Below are 15,948 nucleotides of genomic sequence, written 5' to 3' on the forward strand. Positions count from 1 at the left end.
CAGGACTACAACCCTACTGTAGCAGAATCATATCTCTGTGTCATGGCCTCCCATTCAATTGATTTATGGACCCTCGCAGCATCCCTAATGTGAGCCCCATCTCTGAGATGGGAAAAGGCCAAGGGGCCAAAGCAGAAAGGAACCGCCTCCTTCAGGTTGTTTTAGTGACGCTGAATTCCCCTCCCCTACCAGGAAGCAGGGCCTCCAGGGCAGGGTTAAGGTAGTCACAGGGCGGTGGAGGTGGAAGTCTGGGGAGGGACTCTGAGCAAACACGTGCTCTGAACTGCCCCTCATCCAGGGTGGGGAAGCCAATTAGAGGAGGTGGAGCAGCCTGGCCGCGCCCCAGTGTCCCGGATGCTGTGTAGTTGTGGCTGTGTTAGCCCCAGGATGTTAGAGAGACAAGGTGGTAAGACCTTTTAGGAGACCAGCTGCCGGTGGGGAGTGAGACGAGCCTCCCAGCGTCACAGCGAACTGGAAGGCGGAAGAGATAGTTTAGCCTAAGTAGTTCGCACATGTTGTAAGGGACCATTCAAGGCAGAGCGGCCCCTTAACCCCCCTGCAGTCATAGGACAAACAGGGGGTTACAGAGCGTGGCTCTCTCCAGGGCTGGCCTTACCAGGAGGCAAACTGAGGCGCCCGCCTGGGGTGGGGGGGGGCGTCATTTGAACTCCCCGCCTCAGGTGCCAAAACGTGGTGGGCCGGCCCTAGCTCGCTCACCCGCAGAAGCTGGCCCAATAAAAGCTATCGCCTCGCCCGTGACCACCTCCTCTCCCCTCCCCTCCCCGGGTCCGGGTCCGGGTCCGGGTCCCTGACACCTGGCAGATGCTTGTGAACGCGGGACAGCCCAGCTCGGTGAGCTGCTCCCGGCCAGGGCTTGTCTCCATGGGGCAGCCCCCCGTTACGCGGTGACTCCGGTGTCACCAGCCCGTGGGCAGCGGACGCTTCTGCGCTGCCCACACCGGCGCAGTCCTGTGCCGAGCTGCACTTCAGGGGGCGTCTACACAGCAACCTGCCGCTGCCGCCGCCGCCGCCGCGAGTCTCAACTCGGGACTCGCCCGACGAGGAGCGCGCAGGCTCTGCCCCCTCCCGTTGCCATGGTGATCTACCACGCGCCTCTCTTCCTCCGCCGTGCGTGACCCCTCCCCCCTCGATGACGCACCTACGCCGCTGCGTGGGGATTCCGCCGGATTACCCAGCGAACCCCGCAACAAAATGGTGGCCTAAGCGGAGCGCGCGGGGCCGGGCCGAGCGGGGGCAAAGTTTGGGGCGGGCCCGAGACAGAACCGAACCGGGTCAGAACCGGCTGTAAAGTCCCCGGGAGTCCGGGAGGAGCGGAGCCTGACTGGTTCCGAGCCAGTCCGGGACCCTGGGGGGTTGAGGGAGCCCAGCCAGGTCAGAACCGAGTCCGGGGCGGGAAGGGGGCCCAACCGGGCCGGCACCGTACCTGGCTTCGAGCGCCCGGGTCCCAGCTGGGTCAGAGCCGGTCTGGGATAGGGCCCAGCCTGGCCAGGTCAGAGCTCCGCCAGCGCCAAGAGCGCCCCATCCGGGTCAGATCCGAACCGGGACTCGCGAGAAAGGGAGGAGTTCGGCTCTGCCCCCAGCTTGTCGCCCTCGGGCTAAAGGGGAGGGAAACGGGCAGAACTAGATGTAAAGTCACATTGGTGTTGGGGGAGTTGGGCCCAACCCGGTCAGAACAGAACTGGGAGACGTGAGCCCAGGGAGGAAAACTATCAGAGCCAGACAATCACCGCTGGGCTGCAGGGGCCAGTACAGGCCAGTACTGAATTGGGGACAGAAGAGGTGTATGGGTCAGGAACTGAGTCCTGGAGGGGAAGAGAGTGGAACTGAGCCAGTTTAAACCCAGTTGAGTCTGGAAATGGAGGAAGACTGATCCCAGAACTGAACTGGGTCTGCTTGTGGGCCAGAGAGGTCTAAACTAAGTTTGAATGGAACCAGATCCTTATGGAGTGAAACATGGGGAGCGATGTGTATTTTGGGGAGAGACCGTGATAGCCACAACAAGAGGGCTTTGGAATTGGAAATGAAGTGAAGCAAATTTGAGACAGTTTGTGTTATCTGTGTTGAAGAAGTCAGAGTAGGGGAGAGGGAACAACACTGTTTCTGTGGCAAAGCAGAAGGTCGGGGAGGAGAGAGGATCATTTACCAACTAGAGACCCTCCCTGGCACCAGGCAGCATCCAAGAGACTTTCTGGAAGAAAGTTAGTGAATCTGAACAGATCGCAAGAAAAAGGAAAGTTTAGAGAACAGCAGAGCTGAGCAGATGATACTGAACCACATCTGGATCTGGTCTAGAGTGTGAGTGGGAGACAACGGAGTAGGAAAGAAGTGAAAGGTTGAGCACTGGCACCGGGATTTGTAAACGGAAGAGGAAAAAAATATTTCCAACTGAAATTGCATTAATAGGCAAAAGGGTGAGCGAGTGAGCTGTGAGTTTCTCTGAGCTGGGAATGGACCAGGTCTGAGAGAGGCCAGCTGGAGTGAGTCCACTGAAAAGACAGCCCCGCAAAATGAGACTGCTTCTTGCCTGACAGGGCTTCTCAAAGCTGCAGATCTGTATTTTGCAGAATCAGAATCAGTCCAGAGACAGAACTGATGAAAAGCGTCTGCAGAGGAGGAGGAAGTGAATCCCTTGGATACAAACAGCAGAGAGCAGGTAAGGAAGCCAGGAAAGAGGTGATGCTACATCAGAGCACACTCTGCTTTTCAATCCTGAAATCCCAGAGTGCAAATGTGTGAGTCGCATACCTAGCAAATGGTCCATCTGTAGGTCCTCCACGCTAGGGCATCCTCCTTGTCATATTAGGTCCATGTTATGTAAAGCGGGCCCAAGGTGAGATGGTAGATGGAGAAATGGTAACTGCAGGGTACTAATAAGAGAGATTGGGAGTTTCTGGGTAGAATTCAAGATTAGCCACTAGGCAGAATAGCTTAACTTGAACCAGGGCAGTACTAGTGGTCTTTGTGCCTCATGAAATGAGCACTTTAAAGCCCCCTTTTTCAGTGCTGAAGTAGCTGTGGATATAGCTCCTGAAATGAGTCAATGTGGACTGGGTCCAGGGAGCGCTGGAGCTATCCCAGCCTAATTAAAAAAAGGTCTGTCCCGCTGGAGCTGCACAGACAAATCCTCAGGATCTCTTTCATCCCTGGTCTGATCTTAAAATGTGGATTGACCTAGCAATTCACACCCCTGAGCACTGTTGCTGAGCCGCCCAAACCCCCAGTGTAGATGCAGCTAGGTTGATGGAAAAACTCCTCCTGTCAATGGAGGAAGTTTCTACACTACGGCTCTGCAGTGGCATAGCTGAAGCTGTGCTACCATAGCACCCATAGTGCAGACATGGCCTCTTGTGATAATTGTGATGTCTCAAATTGGGTAATTTTAGTAATTCCCTAATCTGCTAGGTAATTCCTTCTAGTAAATTATCCTTTGCATCTATGTTTTAGATGCTCTAATGCCAAGGCAAGTGCATGTCTGAGCTTGCCTGCAGTGGGGTAAGGAATGTGTGGAGATCAAGATGGGATGTTCCATTTTATGTTTTTTTTTACTTGTGCTGCCCTTCCTCACTCCTTTTCCCCTTGAGTCACTTTCAGTGTAAACGTCCTTTCCGTTTCTACCTGTCACTGAATCTGTACAGAAAGTATTGGGTACCTGTACTTAAACGGTGTTCTGTGCATACCAGATTCAGAGTGTAAGGTCAGCATTTAATCTCACTGGTGTAGCCTGCAGCATCAGGAGTCCTTTCTCTGCTTTTAGCTCTCCTTATAGGCAGCCATGTGGCTCATATAATATACAGGGAACACACTCGGGGTTGCTAAATGTGGCCTATAGAGTTCCACAATGCAGCCTGTGGCTACTCTCATCTTTAATATCACCGAGCCACTTGGTGATCAAGAGGGGATCTTACTTCTGGGATCTGTTGCCTCTGTATCAAAGATGCATTGCAGACTTCTACATACTGTGTTGAGTAGTTGTGGCTCTCTGCTAGTTGCTTGTTTTGCAGATTTCAAACCCTGAAGTATGTATGATAACACCCATTTTTTCATGTTCTGTGTGTATATAAATCTCCTCACTGTATTTTCCACTGAATGCATCCGATGAAGTGAGCTGTAGCTCACGAAAGCTTATGCTCAGATAAATTGGTTAGTCTCTTAAGATGCCACTAGTGCTCCTTTTCTTTTTGCGAATACAGACTAACACGGCTGCTACTCTGAAACCTATCTTTTTCCTGTCTTCCTAAATGGCAGCTGGCACAGAGTATAAAAGGGCCCTGGAGTTTGGGAAGGGTGTGCTTCTCATCAAGGATCTGCCCCTTGTATTCAGGGTGGGTAACTGATGCAACACACTTCGGCATGGTGGTGGGTATCCTCTGGAGAGTGTGCGGTATATGGAGCTGCATGTAATATAGGATTGTGGCAGTTGGCCTTCCTTGCCTTATGGATGCTTTTAAGGGTGGAGCAAGGACAATCAGCTCAGTAATGGCAGAATAAATGGAATCGACTAAAACCATGATTGTGCTTTACCCAGTGGCCCTAACTAGCAGGTCACATGCTTCATAATTTGTGCAAGATGAGATTATTACACACACTGGGGGCTTCTTACATCCCTCCTTTTGCCCCCACATCTCCTTGTCTGCCTTCCTGTCCCCTCTATTTCGGGGACTCCCTGCAAAGCCCCCTAACTCCTTCTTCATGCTTTGGCCTGTTAGTGTCCCACATTTTCTCCTTACCACCACAGCAGGGGTTTTTTGTTCCCCTCCATTTCCTCCTGTGTTATGTGACATCATCTCCCAATATCCCCTCATGCCAGTGGTTCTATGTGCACTTCATTCTCATGTGCCCCCTGTGCTAGGGGCTCTGTGTTCCTGTTCCCCTCTCCCCATACTGGGGTCCACCAGTCTCTCCCTGCCTTGTGTTCTGTGTGCCCCATTTCTCCCTCCCCCATATCAGGGACCCCAATTTCCTCTCCAAACCAGGAGCACTGTGGGCACTCCCATTTCCCTTTCCCCCACACCATTATTCTTCTTTCTGTCTGTGAGATGTCATTTAGGGTGTTAACATGTTAAACTCTGTTGGGAGGGTGTCTTAATGCGTGCTATCAACCAGTAGTTTGATCTGTACACAGTTGCAGAGGTGCTTGAAGCTGTGGCTGTGCTAGTCAGATGGCTGGGGCTTCATGTGTCCCCCATTTCCCTCCTTCGGTTTTCCGATTTTCTCCAGAATCAATAGGGTTCTGGCCATTGATACCTAGAACATTCCTTGAAATGTTGGAGTTGATCAGATTCAGAGTTCAAAAGTTATTGCATTACAGCTAAACAGAAATGTTGTTGAGTTGAGTAAGGCCTTCACAAGCTCGGCCAAAGACTCTTCCATTCAAAGTAAACTTGGTGCCTGAGAGCCCTGGAGATTGGCATTGTGTATCAGGAGGTGCAGCCTGGGTAGCAGCAGGTGGGCTTCCCATCCTGATAATATGCCTTACTCATTTTTAGGGAAAGGGCATTTAAAGTCGTTGTGGGGACTCCATTTGTTTCCGCACTCCAAACATTGCTGCATGGGACAATTCTGTAGGGCAGGGTCACAGCCAATCCACATATTGCTTCCTCAGCAGCAGAGGGATAGCACTGTCAGTAGTATGCGTGATGAGAATTGCCAAATACGGGTCCAGTTCCCTCTGCCATTGCTGCTTCTGCCGTACTGTATGCAGGAGACCCGCAGGCACAGTCAGTTGTTAGATGGAGTTGGGGTGGAGCAAAGGGAGGATGCCCACCACAAGAAGGGGGACTTATCTTGTATTCTTGTTGGCAGGACTGAGGCTGGAATTGTCACGAGGGGGCAGATATGTTAATGTTAGTGACTCCCAGCCCCCATCTCCACACTTGAAGGTTTTGTGGATTCTGCCCTTCAGATACAAATTAAGATGCCTGAATAGGACAGTTCAGTCTGTCACAGTCATGCTTTTGATCCTTGGCCTCTACTCAGACTACTTGCTAGGCTTCAGTTAGTGCCAAATATGTTATGGATACCTCTTCACTAAGGATGGGAGTGAACTGAACCCCCTCCCAAAGTGATATCATCCAGGGACCAACAAAGAGCTGTGAATGTAGATTTCTGCCAACTTGGCCAGTGCCACAAAGGTGAAATCATCAGTCCTCTTTCCCTGAGCCAGTACCTCTGCATAAAGTCTGCTGTTTTATCCAAGACAGATTTGTAACTGCATTGGAGGAATGTTACTTTTCTCAGGTGAAGTATCTTTATAGACTGGATTGAGAGGAAGGATGATCTTGTGGTCAGGGCACTGGCCTGGGACACAGGAGAACTATGTTTTGTTTTTGGCTCTGCACAGATTTATCGTGTGAACTTGTGAAAGACACTGCCTCCCTTTGCCTCCTTTTCTCAGCTACATATAGGGTTAATACTGCTCCCTAGTGAGGTGGAATTGAGGGGGTTGAGCACCTCCATTAGTGCTTGTGTGGTGCTTAGATGCTTCGGAGATGAACACCATAGAAATACCTACAAATAAATAAATTTAACTAAGGTGTGACTTACCTGATGCTCAGAATGAAGGAGGAACTCGTGTGGTCCACTATCCTGCATGCTCTGTGGAGTTATGAAATTGCTGTAAAACGGCCTAAGTTACACCCCTGTTCTATTTAAAGGAGGAGGGCATTCTAAGAAAGCCCCTAGCGTCTCTGATCTGTACATTTGTTTCCACTGTTCACATGCTCTCTTGTATGGCTGTGTCTTTACACATGACTCAAATTTCCTCCTCTCCTTTCTACCCCTTCCTCACGTTTAGACTTGGAAACTATTCTCTTGTTTGCCAGCATGTCAATGTACTTTCTTATTGCTAATGTGCTCAGACAGGGATGCCCCAGAAGCAGCAGCTCACAGTCTATCTTGTGTCTGGAATGACATGATACACTCTGGAGTGTCTTACTGGAAGTTATGCTTAGTGGATTGCTAAGGCTTTCCAAACTGCTATGAAGGCATAGTCCCAGAGGGGTATGAGTCCCATAATGCCAGGGTGGGAATGAAGAGTTACTTGGAATGCTTTATTCATATCACTTGCATCAGCTCTGTATTCCTGGCCCTGTCCAGTGCTAGGTGTTGAGTCCTGGAAGGCTCCATATGAGAAGTTAAAGTGACTGACTGTATTTTTCAGTTAAATGGAATGAAATTCAATGAAGCTGATAGGCAACATATTTAATACTGGTTTAAAAAATACTTTCACACAATGCATAGTTAATCTGTGAAACTCACTACCACATAATAGCATTAGGGCTAAGAGTTTACCAGGATTCAGAATGGATCTGACATTTAAATGAATGAGAAGGTCCAGAGATTTACTTTTGTTATAATATATGTATTTTAAATGGAATTATTTCTCTTGTGCTTCAGCACATAAACCAACTCTAAATGCTGAGGTTTACAAGGAGGAGGAAGAAGGTATTCCATAGCTGCCCACTATGATTTTCTTGCATCTTCTTCTGAAGCATCTAGTACTTGGCAGTGTCAGAGGCAATATTCTGAATCAAATGGACCCCGTGTCTGATCCAGCCTGGCAGTTCCTCAGAGGTACAGTACATCTTTGCCCTGTCACATTGCCTGTTAAATCTTCCTCTTTATGATCATGACCCTTAAAGATCACTCTTTTTGGTCCTAACATTTGAGGGTTTTAGAAGGTCTTGGGGGGGAATCTTGGGGATTTAGTGCAGCCTCTAGCAGCTAACTTTCTCTTATCCATGAATGGGTCCTCCCTAGACCTGTGGGTATGGCCTCCTTATTCTTGGTGATTAGGGGACATCATCACTCTATGCTTCTTTCAGCTGGTGCTAGAAGGAAAAGGAATGTGTGGAGTTTGGCCCCTCCACGTTGTAAGCTAACAGTGGACTTTAGTCTGAGAGGTGCTGGAAGCCTTGCTGGCTGGGGGATGGAATTCTTCTAAGGACATTCTAGTGAAATCTGGTATGCTTTTATGCCAGCTAAAGCCTTCTTGTTCTGCAAGGCATTTCCGTTGTCCCATTATCTACCTCCATCTGTGCCGAGGACCTAGAGGTGGTCGTGTGCTGCTTGTTCATGTGGTCTTGCTGACTGAATCGGGCAGGAGAGATGGGCTATCAGATAAGGCAAGAGGTCCTGGTAAGTGGCTGTGGTGGGGAAGTGTGTGTAAGAGAGCATTTAGTAGCAGTGTATGTCTGAGCGTGGCAGGAACTGTTACAAAGGCCATGGAAAAATTGGAGGATTTCCAGAGCTGTGGATGGATTCTAGCCCTGAGATCTGTGCACACAACTCCCATGGATTTCACTGGGTACTATTCATGCATCCTAGGGCAGAATTTAGCCATTTGTGTGTAACCATGTTCAGTGAACAAACAGCTAGTGATTTCCCCAGCTAGTTCTGAGCAATTGCCTGTGTGATCGTGAGGGAATAATGTTGAGAAGTGAAATGATGCAGAGTCAGGTAGTAGGACTTCCTGCAGGGCTCAGACTGACTGCCATGGGTTCCTGCACTAGGTCTGATCTGTGGCTGCTTCACTTCATTGACAGTATGGAACTTGGTTTGTGCTGATGGAGGAGGCAGCTGAGTGCTATGCATTGATATAACAATTTCAAATGCCCAAGGGTCAGCATTCCAGTGTTTAACTCTGCTTACAGTTAGAGCTGTGGTTTGCACAGGAACAGTGTCTTGGGCCAGGTTCTGTCTTGTTATAATTTATCTATGAAATGAGGTTGACTGACAGTGCTGCAGAAACCACAACTGTGAAATTTCCAACTGTTGTACATGTAAAATCTCAGCCTTTATGTGGCATTAATGTAACTTACTGACTTTTCTTTAAAGTCAAAAGAAGAGAAGGGGAATTGCTTATGTCTGTTGGGGCATTGTACCTGGACTTGTATAAAACCTTAGGCAAACTTGACTCTGTGGCATTTGTTTCTAGTGAAGATCAAATGTTTTCCAAGTTAATTAGACTAGAATCATAGAAGTGTAGGGTTGGAAAGGACCTCGAGAGGTCATCAAGTCCAACGCCCTGCGCTGAGGCAGGTCAAAGTATACTTAGACCATCCCTGACAGGAGGAGGCTTTTAAGAACAGGTTAGACTATGATAGGAATTCTACAACTTCCCTTGGAAGCCTAATTCCAGTGCTTATCTATCTGTATAGTTTGAATGCATTTCCTAATATCTAACCCAAAACTTCCTTGTTTCAGAGTAAGCCCATTACTACTTGTCCTACCTTCAGTGGACACGAAGAACAATTGATCACTGTCCTCTTTATAACAGCCCTTAACATATTTGAAGACTACTCTCAAGTCTCCCCCCTGCCTCTCCTCTTCCCCCCCCCCCCCGCCTCTTTTCTGAAGACTAAACATGCCCGGTTTTGTTAATCTTTCCTCATAGGTCAGGCTTTCTAAACCTTTTCTTGTTTCTATAGCTCTCCTCTGGACTCTCTCCAATTTGTCCACATCTTCTTAAAGTGAGATGCCCAGAACGGGACAGTACTCCAGTTGACACTAGTGCCAAGCAGAGTTGGACAGTTACCTCTCATGTCTTATATACATCACTCTTATTATCTTTTATGCACCAGTCCTATACATCCTCTAGAATATTAGCCTTTTTCGCAACTGCATCACATTGCTGGCTCATATTTAATTTGTGATCCAATATAACTCGGCAGTACTACTGCCTAGCCAGTTATTCCCAATTTAGTATTTGTGCATTTGATTTTTTCCTTCCTAAATATAGTTCTTTTCACTTACCTTTATTGTATTTCAGCTTGTTGATTTCAGACCAATTCTCCAATTTGTCAAGGTCATTTGAAGTCTAATCCTGTCTTCCCAAGAGTTTGCAGCCCTCTTAGCTTGGTGTCATCTGCAGATTTTTTTAAGCATATTTTATATTGCATTATCCAAGTCATTAATGAAAATATTGAATAGTACCAGATCCAGGACAAACCCCGCAGGACCCCAGGTGACGCATTCCCCCCCAGTTTGCTAGTGAATCTTTGATAATTACTGTGAGTATGGGGGTCAAGCACTCACTTTGTAGTAATTTCATCTAGACCACATTTTTGTAGTTTGCTTATGAGAATGCCATGTTGGGACTGTGTCAAAAATCTTACTAAAAGCAAGATATATCCTGTCTCTTGCTCCCCGCTCTCCCCCCTAAACTAGGCCAGTAGTTACGACAACAATTTTTTTTATTGTTTTAGCATGTGCAGCTTCTGGTAGGTGCTCCATGGTTCCTGGTCCAAATCTGCAGCTTGAGCATGTGTTGCTGCACACGCTCAGTGTGATTTTCACATACTCCTAAAACAGGAATATCTGAAACGCTCTTGCTGTTACTTAGTAAGGGCTGTGTCCCTGCCAAGTGGGAAGCTTTAAAAAATGAAAAGGATGCTGTCAACTCGAAATCTGTTGATATGAAACGGGCTAAAAGTAGTTGCAGCTGCTTCAGCTGCCCCAGATTCTCCCTGCTGGTTTGTGGTTTTAAATCTCATTGTCCTATTTTTTTTAAATATTTTTAATCGGAGCTGTTTTGAGCAACAGTATTAGAGAAGTGTGATTTTTTTGTTTTCAAATTGGCAGTGTCCCTTTAAACTGTTTGAGCTTTCTAAGCAGGAAGTGTCTGCGTGACTAATATATGAAAAACATATTTTATGTCCCCATATTCATAACTCAGCTTTCCAGGGGTCCTCTGTTCAGCTATGCAAGTTCCTGAAAACTAGCTTTGCTTGGAAGGATCTCCTTGGCCGTAACTCTTCATTATTGGTAAAGCACTGTAGTAGCAGAAGATGTTTATGTATGTACTAGGTGTTTATGTATGTACTTGCAGCAGGTTGGGAATGTAATTTGAGGAAGTCGTTTGCACCAGGCAGGGTTGATTCCTGAAAGTAAACCCAGCCTGCAGGACTAGAGAATTCTTATAGATTATGTTTGTAAATGTATCAATTTTCCCCTGACTTGTTAGTGCTTCTGTTCTAAAAAAAAAAAAAAGAAGCCTCCCAGGTGTGTCTGAAGTGGCTCTAATCGGATTCAGTGTAGTCAGGATGCCAGCTGGGTGGGGAGAGCTCTATTACTGTATAGTACAGAAGATGATTTATTGCTAGACTGACAACTTGCAATATAAACATTAGCCCAAGCATGATCTTCTACCAAAACCCCGCCCATGCAGGGAGCCAGGAATCTTCCTGCCACGCGCCATAAATCGTTTATGGTTTGCTCATGCCAGTGCATTTGAGAAACAGCTGGGCACAGGGATTAGCAGTTTGCAGAGGGCTCATGCTGGGCTAAATTAGGGTCTGCTGCCCTGGTGGTGAATGCTGGTAGTGGAGAGAGTGGAGTGCAGGAGTGCTTCTCTTCAATCGCAAAAAGAAAAGGAGTACTTGTGGCACCTTAGAGACTAACCAATTTATTTGAGCATGAGCTTCGGATGAAGTGAGCTGTAGCTCACGAAAGCTCATGCTCAAATAAATTGGTTAGTCTCTAAGGTGCCACAAGTACTCCTTTTCTTTTTGCGAATACAGACTAACACGGCTGTTCCTCTGAAACCTCTCTTCAATCGGAAACCTGTTAGCCAGGGTGGATAAAAATCAGCATTTTAAAAAAAATAAAATCAGATGTTTTATTTAAATCAGATTTTTTTCATTTTATTATTATTTAAATAATTAAACAAAGATAAACCTGTTTAAAATGAAATCTGAATTTAATACAAAATATGTTAAGGCCTAAGCTACTTCTAATCTCTTAAAATATTTAAATAAAAAAAACTATGACCCTCTATCAAAACCTTTGAGTTAAAAGCTGTTTTTTCTATATAAAGAAACAATTGGGGGGAAAAGTAACTTTTGAGGTTAAGCTTTATAAATATGGCACAATAGGTCATGTACTATATTAAGAACTTGATTAAGGAGTTGTGCTACTGGATGCAAGAGACTAGCAAAGTCATCGCAGCCTTTGGAACCTGACCCCTGACTTCAGGAGACACCATCCTATATCTCATCAGGATCATCCACTGAGCCCAGATGGGTGGTCTTATACTCTCATAGGCGCTGACTTTCTAATGTGCCAGGGGGTGCTCGACCCCTGGCTCTGCCACAGGCCCCACCCCCACTGCACCCCTTCCTGCCCCGTTCCGCCCTGTTCCCCAATGCGCTGTGCCCTCGCTCCTCCCCCTCTCTCCCAAAGCCTCCTGCATGCTGGGAAGGAGGGGGAGGTACTGATTAGCGGGGTCTGCTGGCTGGTGGCAAATGCTGGGGGGAGTTGAGGGGGGGCTGCTGGTGGTGCTCCAGTCCAAGAGCACCCACAGAGTCGGTGCCTATGTATATTCCTATTTTTACAGCTGCTCCCTACCTTCGGTTTGACTGGCTCAGTTTTCAATTTAAAGAAAGTAATACCACAGAACTGATGGAAGTCACTAGCTAAGCATCTGGAACCAACCAACCAGAGTTTGTTGAAGTGCTAAATCAGCTATTGACAGCAGTAGCCTTTTCTGCAAGCCCAGAAAGAATATTTTTTTCACTTCCACTAGTTCATTCAAAGTTGAGAAATCAACTGGGAGTTGAAAAAGCAGGAAAACTTGTCTTTCTCTTCCAGTCTATGAATAGAAAGGAGATGAGATCTACTAGTTTTAAAAGTTGAAAGACAATCTAAATAACTTAGGAGACTCTCATTTTCAAGAGACTTAGGAAAATAAGCTCCAGCCACATTCACTTAGGCATATTTGAAAGTTTTCCAAAGGCTGACCTGAAATAATTAGTTTAATTCAGTTACTACAATTAATATTTCTGTTTAATAAATCATTTAATTGTAAATGTGAATCATGTTTTGATTGGAAGTTTATGTATCCAAAACTTTAAGGCTGTTTCGTTTTTAATAAAAATAAATTTTATATGCTGCTTTGTGTAATTAATTAAATTCTAGTTATGAGCTAAAAGTTAATTATCTGGTAAATAAATAAGCAACATATTCGCCATTTTCTATTATACTAAAAATGTACAATTAATAAGAATCTGAAAACATGAAGCTATATAATTGCTTCAATATATGTATATAATTATAGTGTACCCCCCAAGATAGCAAAAAGATGTACACACAAATCTTGTGTGAAGGCTCTATTTAGTTGTAAATCAGTGAAGTGAGCTGTAGCTCACGAAAGCTTATGCTCTAATAAATTGGTTAGTCTCTAAGGTGCCACAAGTACTCCTTTTCTTTTTGCGAATACAGACTAACACGGCTGTTACTCTGAAACCTGTGTTTTAATGGTTATGTCAATGAGAATGCACCTTTCTTTAGAAAATAACTGAGGTACAAATGGAAAAGTTGGTTTAAAATAGATTTAATACAAGCCTTTCCACTTGGTGATTTTAAATCAATCCACCCTGCTGTTGGCTCAGGATAGGCAGAAGGGCAGGGAAAGGGAAGTGGTGGTGTTTCAGGCTGTCAGGGTAGCTATGTGCTTGCTACTCACCAGCTAAGGTGGAATACCTGATTGATGGCTGCCCTGCATAGTGGGGAGATTAGCTGCTAAATGTAGGCAATCAATTGTGTTATTAGGCAGAATGTGGATCAGTCATTCCTGCCACAGAGGAGCTGAGAGAATATAAAGGCTACTCTCAGGGGCTTATTTTTGCAGCCTGGCTGTGGTACAGTTTCTCTGGGATTGCTGAATGTCAGCAGAACTGGACGTTGTATGATGCCACCCAGGGCTTTACAACTACCTTGCAGGTTTCAGAAAGAGTTCTACTGTAATGCTAAAGATGCCTCAGTGATAGATACACCATAAGAACCTAAATAGAATTGGGGTCTATTTCTTTCCTTCTGTCTTGGGTATTGAAAGAGTGGTAGTGAATCACCTAAGTATGTTTCTAGTGACTAGCATGTGGGAGAAGGACTATTTATGGTGAATTCCCCCTTCAGTCCCTAAAAGTGAGATGTTTCATAACACTGAATGTGTTTCCACGCTAATGGTACAGCATCTAGCACAACGAAGCTGTGGTGTTAATTGGTGTCTCTAGGTGTTACCATAATACACAGAATACTCAGACTTTACAGTCTAAATGAGACCAGCCATTATGTTCAGACATACTCTGCACATGTCACAGATATTAGTATGTTAGTTGTAGCTGGATTAGTGTCTCCATGAGCAAATCCTTCTGTAGGTTGTTTGGCTTGAGAATCCGTGTGGAATGTTTTTCAGCAAGGTCCTTGCATCCTTCAAACATAACAGCCATGTACCAGTGCCTCCAGACTACACCACTCTGTGTCATTGCACATGTCAGGCAAAGCCAGGGTCATGGACAAGGGCAAGACAGATGGGTTCTGGAAGCTAGTAAGCAAATAGTTTTTCTAATTCCATCGCTTTACAGACAGCCTCTCAGTCTGTTTCACTGAGCCACTGTACAGATGCCTCTCTCTGGAGTAGGAATGTTTTCCTCTCAATTAGTTTTTTTTAAACTCAGCTGTCATTTATTGACATTTCCTAACTGACCTGGCCATGCTTGCGGCCTGCAGATGAGCAGTGTGAGGTACTGCAACTCCTAGATGCATTGGGGTCTAGAAAAAGGGCTGAACAGCTTCACACTATCTTTGCTTACCTAGGTTTGCACTGATACATTGGTTTTGGGGATGCAGGGGAGCATGGCTCTTCATGTCCTTGCCAGAGTACTGAAGGTTCCCCTACATTTCACTAGCTTTTTTTAGGTGAAGGTATTCAGTCTCCAGTGTCAACCTGACCCTTGGCATCCTGAGACTGAGGTCAATTAGTGTCAAATATATTGGGGGCTGTTTATGTTATGGCCACCCAAGAACAGGGGAAACAATGTGGTCTAGTGGATAGAGAACTGGACTAGGACTCAGGTCACCTGGGCTCTGTTCCTGGCTCTGCCACTGACCTGCTGGCTGACCTTGGACAAGTCATTTTGCCTTCTTGAACCTTAGTTTCCCCATCTGTAAAAATGAGGGTAGTGATACTGATCTCCTTTTGTAAAGTGCTTTTAGGTCTATAGATGAAAAGTGCTATATAAGAGGTAGGTAGGTGTTACCATCTTTCGGGATCCCTAAAATCCATCTCTGTGGGAGAGTGGCCCTAAGCCACAGAATCTTAAAGTCTAGGTCTGGATGGCTGTTAAGCCAACGGACTAAATCAGATTCTTTACTCTTCTTTATATAGAACCCCCCAGGTACATAATGTGGCTAGAGAGGGGTGTGGTTGTACGATCATATTTCTAGCTCTCTTGGTTCTCCTGCTGCTGTTGGTGGAATGGACCCCTCCCCCACCCTGGAAATCAGTGCAAAGGATTTACCTTCTCCGTCACCCAGACTGGAGCTACAAGTTTAACCTTAAAAAGAAAAGGAGTACTTGTGGCACCTTAGAGACTAACCAATTTATTTGAGCATAAGCTTTTGTGAGCTCCAGCTCACTTCATCGAATGCATCCTGTGGAAAATACAGAAGATGTTTGTTTTTATACACACAAATCATGAAAAAATGGGTGTTTATCACTACAAAAGGTTTTCTCTCCCCCACCCCACTCTCCTGCTGGTAATAGCTTATCTAAAGTGATCACTCTCCTTACAATGTGTATGATAATCAAGGTGGGCCATTTTCAGCACAAATCCAGGTTTTCTCTCCCTCCCCCACCCCCCAACACTCCCCCCAAACAAACCCACTCTCCTGTTGGTAATAGCTTATTTAAAGTGATCACTCTCCTTACAGTGTGTATGATAATCCAAAAAAACTTGCCTTGAGGCTATTTGTCCCTAGAATTAGGACTCTGTTCCACAGGCAGCAGGTTGCTTGTGTGAGACTGTATCTTCTGAATCTTCCAGTATAACTCTGAAGAGAATAAGCCAGTGGCGGAAACCTCACACTGGCTAGCGTCTGTAGCTCTCTGAGGGGGGGAGTGGAGGGAGGGAGAGGAATAATAGAGGAATC

The 15,948-nt window shown here is 45.9% G+C and overlaps 1 protein-coding gene across 7 annotated transcripts in view; it reads left to right on the forward strand.

Moving 5' to 3' along the window:
- The first annotated feature begins 1,191 nt into the window (after positions 1–1,191).
- The window catches only part of TJAP1 (tight junction associated protein 1), a 62,262-nt gene continuing 47,505 nt past the window's right edge, over positions 1,192–15,948 (forward strand). For 3 of the 7 annotated variants that reach the window (XM_073338452.2, XM_073338451.2, XM_073338460.2), the window contains exons 1-2: positions 1,192–1,392; positions 2,586–2,674. The gene's annotated coding sequence lies outside the window, so the exon portion shown is untranslated. The other 4 variants (XM_073338454.2, XM_073338456.2, XM_073338457.2 and 1 more) reach the window with 4 other exon arrangements.

This window comes from Lepidochelys kempii, chromosome 3 (genome assembly GCF_965140285.1).
Source record: "Lepidochelys kempii isolate rLepKem1 chromosome 3, rLepKem1.hap1, whole genome shotgun sequence".
In the NCBI taxonomy this organism is placed as follows: domain Eukaryota; kingdom Metazoa; phylum Chordata; order Testudines; family Cheloniidae; genus Lepidochelys; species Lepidochelys kempii.